Genomic DNA, 7,395 nt, shown 5'->3' with positions numbered 1-7,395 from the left:
AGATCAGTTGTAAATCAGCAACAGGGGTGGCCTTAGACAATGGATAACAGGGGCAGCTGCTGCAAGCCCACAATGGGAGAGGCTTGACTAACCATGGCTCTGCCCCCCAAAGGAGAGGGAAAAGAAGAACATCCCCATCTGGGGTTTGGGCAGCAGTCCTATAGTGGTGGCTCCCACTCACCTCACCAGGAACAAGGCTCCACCCCTTGCTTGGCCCAGGTGGGAGAGCAGCAATGGGGTAGCCCTGATTCTGAGACCCCACCCTAAACATTCGCTCAGGGCCCAGAATCACTATGGAGAGCCCCCATTCCGGGCAAACTGCCAGTCCTGTAGATTTGCAACCCTGAATGAAGTAAATTAGCATGCACCTGATGTATGATGTACTCCTAAAAGCTCCAGAGCTACACTTTTATCCACAATGGGTGGATAAAGCTTTTGAGTGGCACGGCACCACAAGAGAAGAGCCTTGCACATTTAAGTGGGAGAAGCAGGGAAATGGATAAGAACATTCCTAAAAGAAAAGGTATCACAAAAGGTCCGAGGATAATGCTACTTAGCATCTAATTAGCACTTTAGAGTGTTCCAATAGCACTTCCCATTGACTATTCTCAGAAAGGCAAACTGACCTTCAGTTCATATTATTCATATATTGTAGTTTGGGGAGGGAGAAGGGCTGAGAGAAAACATCTGGCCTAAGGGCTGACTCACGAGTGAACGGCAGAGGTAAGATTTGAATGAGAGACCGGGTTCACAGTTCTCTGCAGCAGCCGTTTGAAGGTGAAAGTCATTTAAAATCCAGTAATTTCCAGTGTGGTCTGTGGGAACTACACATTTATTCACATTATCAGACCTTCTGATTTACATGGCGTTTCATTAAGCTGACATTTTATATTTGATATGTTGCTTGAGGGGACTGTTTGTGGCTCCCTCACTCCTCGACATGATACAAGTTAACTTTACTTTAAGGATTGCTGAATTTTCCTTCGGCTCTGAGCGGTAACTGGGCCATGCGTCTTCATCTGCGGTTTACCTGCCTTCAGTCTAAGCTTCTGGTAAAATAATATAATTTAAATGAAATGTCTCGTAATTGCCTCATGCGCTATAATTGAAAGCTGGATGCACGCTTAATGGAATGCGATACACATTGTATGCTAGTATTATGTAAGCCCTCTAAGAGAGTCATTTGAAGATTCAGTTGTGAAGAATCTCTTTAGCTGCATAGCAGCTCCCTGAGGTAGTTTCAGTCATTTAAGTGCATTGCAGATGGCAATAACACGTCTGTTTTTATATCACAGCATAATAGAAGATAGATAGAGCTGAGCAACTAGGTAAAGGCAGTGCAGCTACTATGGAAATAATGGGATCTAGAAGAGAAAGGAGTCAGCTACTTTCAGAACCCATGACGGTTATTCCTCTCCTTTTTGGGAATGATTGGGGGGGGGGGTGCTGCAGACAGGGCACTACCCCTACAGAGTACGAGCAGACAGAAAATTGCCCACTGAAGTAGCTTTATACTGTTGCCACATAGCCAGATTTGATTGGCTGCATGATTGTCTAATGATAACACACTTACACTTATAATGTGATCATCCAATGGCTGAGATCCCTGTTCCTAGCAAAACCTTAAGACTGTGTTCTGAATATCAGATCAGGACATCAATAGGCAGTAAACAGTTGCAAAGAAGCTGACCAAAATGGAGTTCAAGAGACATTTTGCCCAAGCTGGACCTCTCTCATTCAGGGATGTGTGGCGAAGGAACAGGCAGCGGGCTTTCCAGGGCCATTTTGCCTTCCCCGTTCTTCCTTGCTCATCTAGCAGCACGACCGAAGACCTTCCATTAGGACCTTGAAGAGTCACAGTGAGTCACCGTTGACCACACTACACAAGACAATATATGCTCAACCATCCCCTTGATTTTCAGTAGGCAAGTTGCTTTAGGAGAATATTCCAACATACTCCCCACATGCAGTCTGCGATGTGGAATCATAGAGAAGAGACCACAAAGGCCATCAAGTCCAACCCCCATTGTGTGGGAGTATACAATCAAAGCACTCTTGACAGATGGCCATCCAGCCTCTGTTTAAAAACCTCCAAAAAAGGAGACTCCGCCACACTGCGAGGCAGTGTATTCCAGTGCTGAACAGAACTTACCATCAGGAAGTTCTTCTTAATGTTCAGGTGGAATTTCTTTTCCTGTACCTTGAATCCATCACTCCTTGTCCAAGTTTCTGAGGCAGCAGAAAACAAGCTTGCTCCATCTTCAACATGACATCCCTTCACATATTTAAACATGGCTATCATGTCACCTTTTAACATTCTCTTCTCCAGACTAAACATATCCAGCTCCCCAAATCTCTCCTCATAGGGCATGGATTCCAGACTTTTTATTATTTTGGTCACTCTCTTCTGGACACACTCTAGCTTGGTAATATCCTTCTTCCATGCATGTTAAGACATAAATCCTCACCTCTTACACTTCAGTCAAATGTTGCATCACAACATGCAACGTCGAGTTCGTCTTAACGTGCATGGTCATCTAACACCTGAAATTCCATCAGACATAGGAGATAAGCAAGGCTGTGTCCTTGCTCCATGCTTATTTAACCTCTTCTTCAACTATCTAGCACCCACAATTCATCGCATCGATGGGCACCCCCCAAAGTAGACCAAACTGAGGTTCCTCTCCTTCTTTACACCAATGATGCCGTATTACTATCTCATATGCAAATAGGCCTCTTAAAGACATTCACACTATATTGCCATCAGAATCTTCTCACTATTAACTACGAAAAGACTAAAATTCTTGTATTCCCTAAGCACTGGAAACTCCATACATGGAAACTGGATGGAAACCAGATAGAACAAATGAAGGAATTCTGTTACCGTGGTGTGTGCTTCCAATACAATGTCAAATGGAGCTTTCAGCTAACACAAGTTTTTAAAACATCCATACAGAAAATATCAGTAATAGCAAACATTTCCTGCACTAATGGCGGACAATATTTTCCAGCTGTCATTAAACTACTAGAGTCTCAATTACTTCCTCAAGCCCTTTATGGAGCACCATTATGGATTTGTGATCTCAAAGCTGAGATCGAAATTATTCAATCGCACTTCATTCGTCATCTTCTTGGCATTCCAAAATGTGTTGCTTACTATCATTGGTGGAGACAAAAATTTGGATGCTTACCATTACCGTATATACTGGCGTATAAGACTATTTTTGAACCCTGGGAAATCATCTGTAAAGTCTGGGGTCGTCTTATACGCTGGGTACGTAGTCTTACATCTGGCGAGTATAACCCAAACTCTATATTTTAACTGGGAAAGTGGGGGGGGGGGTCGTCTTATACACCCAGTCGTCTTATACACCGGTATATACGGTACATTCTGGCTTAGTCTCCATTACAAGGCTAAACCAAAGAGCCTTATACACCATACGCTGTCAGACTCTTTTAAATCAACATGGTAAAAGCAAAGAACAAAAAAGATAAGAACTCTTGGTACCTCTTTGGACTCCCTAAGCAACTCAAATGAACACTATATTTTTGCAATAATAAAGCAAAGACTGGTTGATATGGAGCAACAGTTAATCTATGCCCAGGCAATGAGACCTTGTTCCCCATAAGCATTCCATCTCTCTTCAGAACAAGGGTGCCTCTGTAGTGATGCACTGCTGACCCAGCAGCACCGTGGTAGAACGTTGGGACGCCAACGGACCTACGGCCTTGCTGGTCGCACCGCACCCCCACTCCTCACCCCCCCATGAGTCACGGGTCATGAACTGCCTGGCTCAATCACCGGGTGCAGGGACAATGGTCTTGCCCCCAGGTGAGGATTAGGCTCAGACGCTTACGCTCCTCTCCGCACGTAGCCAGATGAGATCATGCATCACATGATGATCTCCCGACCTCCCGCTCTCCCGGAACTCCCCCCGGTCCTCCCTCCTACACGCCCCCGATAGAATAACAATAAAAGGTGCCAGGAACCGGCAGACGAGAGACTCGCTAGGAACACGGACCTCCGGTCTCCCGCTGCTGGCGATCTCCACCAGATGTTATCTCCGCGTCTCGTCTCGTTCTTACGCTGACCACGTGGGTCGACTACATGCCTCCCAGCATATTTTACAAACCTTACCTTCCCACATACCTGGTGAGTTTTTATGCAAGCCAGATTTAATATTCTTCCATTGGCCACCTATAAGGGCAGACTTGCAAATATTCTGTGCAGTGAGCGGTTTTGTCCATGTTTGCAGGGGCACATGGAGACCACCGATCACGTCATGCTACACTGTAACTTTATACGTTCCAAAGAGACAAGTTCACAAAGCCTCATCTGAACGAAGCCCTACAGACTTCTGATGAAGGGAAAGTCAAATACTTACTCCGTGATAAGAATGTCCAGATCACCACAGACATTGCCACATTTTTAGTAAAGGTGATGAAGATCCAGAACTGTAAAGTTACTCCTGATTAATTTTATGGATAATCAAATATAAATCATTTTAATGTTTTCCTTCTCCCTACCTACACTGATCCATGTAGGTATTTTCATTTTGTTTCTATTTTATTTTAATTTATGTATATGTCAATAAAAGGTGTTGTGTGTGTGACAGCAGCTGCCACCACAGCACTAGAATCTGAAAATCTGAAATGTCCTTCTTGAATTGTGGTGCCCAGAACTGGACACAGTATTCCTGGTGAGGTCGGACCAACACAAGATAGGGTGGTACTCTTACATTCCTCGAGCTAGACACTATACTCCTACTGATGCAGAGTTACATTGACTTTTTTATCTGCCACTTCATACTGCAGCCCAGAGTCACATTGGCTTTCTTGGCCGCTGAATCACTCTGGTTGATTCCATACAGTACAAATATAATGGGTTGACAAAGGGAAACATGCCGGTTTGGGCAAGAACTTTGCATGGGTCCCTTCTCCAAAGCAGGATTGACCCACAATATTTCTCTCAATCCTGGTTTTTTTCAAAAAAAATGCCAAAATCACAATCTTTTTGGAAAATCCCGAGTTGAACCTGCTTCCGTGGGACATAGGAGTTTCCAGCACTAGAACTATGTAGTGTCATTTGTTTTGAAAGGAAAGGAAGTCCTTTGATTTATTAATTCAATTGACCAGGGTTCAGGACTTTTACAGCGCAGTCCTAAACAGAGTTACATCCTTCTGTGGCCATTGACCTCAATGGATTTAGAAAGGTATAACTCTGCTTTAGAGCGCACTATTGGTTTTACACTGACCTAGTCATTATATACTACTCTCCTCAGTTATGTACATTAGAACTGTTATTTAGTAGGCCATTCCAGCCCCATACCAACTGTATTTCAGAGGCAGCCCTGAGCTGTAATAGATATGCACGGAGAGTTTCCTGTGGTTCGGAGAGATGGCAAATGTTTTTCTTATAAAAAGTGAGCATTCCACAAGAAGACCCTCAGGATATTTGTCTCAGCGAAGTAACTTTTTCAATCCATGACATAATTGATAACTTTCCAGAAAAATATAAACACATCTGGCCTTCTGGCTGCATCTTTGCATTGTTGACGACAATTTCTGCAGTCACTCGTCCCCTCCCCCTCATTTTGCATGCTCTCACTTTCAAAAGCATTAATTTTTATTCCCTGCAGAAAAGTTTAATTTCAGTCTTTTTTTTTTTGCATTTTGGGTCTCTGAGTGAAAATTTGAGAGACTGATAGCTGTTTCAGAGTTCTTAAAATTAAACCTCCGTATTGATTCCAGATTTTCATGACTATCGCAATATATCTTTTTGTGAAATTACAATCCTAAAAACCCTGATACCCCATTGGGCTAAGGGGGATTTTCTTCTACAAACACACACCTACAGGATTGGACTGCAGTTCTGTCATCATGTATATACTCATTGGGTGTAAGCCCTCTTTAGGGTACTAGGGCTTAACTCTCGCAAAAAATGTGCATAGGGTTGGTTGGAAGGTGTATCCTCTGCTAGAGCCCTGTGATGGGCAGGGTGCCATGTTTTCTTCATGTGGACAATGCTCTCCGCTTTGTGTTTGGGTGGCTAACTGCACGTTGCTGTTGCACAGTGCCAATACAGAATTATCACTCATTTCATGTATCGTCCACTTTTCTCTCCAATCAGGACCCAAGATGGCTTCCACAGTCCTCCGTTTTATCCTTCCACCAATCGGAAGGCTACCAACCTCCCGGTGGTGCCTGAAGATCTCTTGCTATTACAGTTGATCCCTGGATAAGTTCCCCTGAGAAAACGGCCGCTTTGGAGGGTGGATTTCATGACACTGTATCCTGCTGAGATCCCTCCCATTCCCAAACACTGCCTTCCTTAGGTTCCATCTCCAAAATCTCCAGATATTTCCCAACCCAGATCTGGCTACCCTAATGGTGAGCTGTTTTGGTTAGGCCAGTGTTTCCCAACCTTTTCAAGGTCAGGGTACCCTTGACCTCACTCTTCATATCTCACGGTACCCCTGCCGCCACCCTCCACCTTCCCTTCCCATTGTTCCTGCTTGCCACACACCCCACCTTCCCCTCCCAGGGTGAAGGGAAGCACTGGGGGGGGGTGGCTGCTGACCTTGTGGCAGGCCCTGCCCCATGGGCCAGCTCCATGTCCTTGCTGGCGCCGGTGGGAGACACCACAAAAATGAGGGGGGAGGGGCGGTAGTGTTGCCGCGGTACCCCTGGGACATGCTCACGGCACCCCAGGGTACCACGGTACCCTGTTTGAGAATGGCTGGGTTAGGCTGAGAATCTATAACTGGCTCAAGGTCACCCGGCAAGATTCCATGGCACAGTGGGGATTCAAACTTGCATCTCCCAGGTCTGACACTCTAGTCTAACCACTACACCACACTTGCTGGTGCAGTTGCCAACCCAAGTGGCTTTAAGAGCATATTGAGTTCTGTTGTGTTTTAAATCTGGATGAAAATGACATTCTTTGCCATCTTGTCCAGGCATTCTTCTTTTTACTGGATTCTGAAGAACAGCAGCTCCCAAGTAGGACACAATAGCCATTCGACAGACAGTGCATTAGTGTAATTTATGTATATGTAAAAACGTATAATAGACATTTATTTCTAAAAAGTAACGGTAATAATGGAGGAAGTCAGCAATTTGCCATTCATAATAAATCACTGTTCCACTATTCACTGTGTTCAGTTTTTGTTCTGTTTTTTTTGAGTGTTCAGTGATTCACTGACCAAAGTTTAGCAAGTTCAGTAATCACAGGAATCTCCTAATTGCAGACTCTGAGAAGCCGCGTCTTCTCTACTACTTCATGGCAATTTGTAAAGCATTAGTCATAATGCTCTGATTTCACTTTTTTACAAACTATGTTTTTCCTGCAGCTACAATAATCTAATTAATAATTTTTACTAGACAGGAAGAATA

The 7,395-nt window shown here is 44.2% G+C and overlaps 1 long non-coding RNA gene across 1 annotated transcript; it reads left to right on the top strand.

Annotated features, from left to right (window-relative positions):
- Positions 1-742: 742 nt before the first annotated feature.
- Positions 743-7,136, top strand: LOC125438626. Its single transcript, XR_007245355.1, has 3 exons — positions 743-753; positions 1,861-1,869; positions 6,885-7,136. It is a non-coding gene; the product is annotated as an uncharacterized LOC125438626 (long non-coding RNA).
- Positions 7,137-7,395: the final 259 nt, after the last annotated feature.

This window comes from Sphaerodactylus townsendi, linkage group LG08 (genome assembly GCF_021028975.2).
Source record: "Sphaerodactylus townsendi isolate TG3544 linkage group LG08, MPM_Stown_v2.3, whole genome shotgun sequence".
Taxonomy (NCBI): domain Eukaryota; kingdom Metazoa; phylum Chordata; class Lepidosauria; order Squamata; family Sphaerodactylidae; genus Sphaerodactylus; species Sphaerodactylus townsendi.
This window is presented reverse-complemented; position numbering and strand designations above follow the sequence as displayed.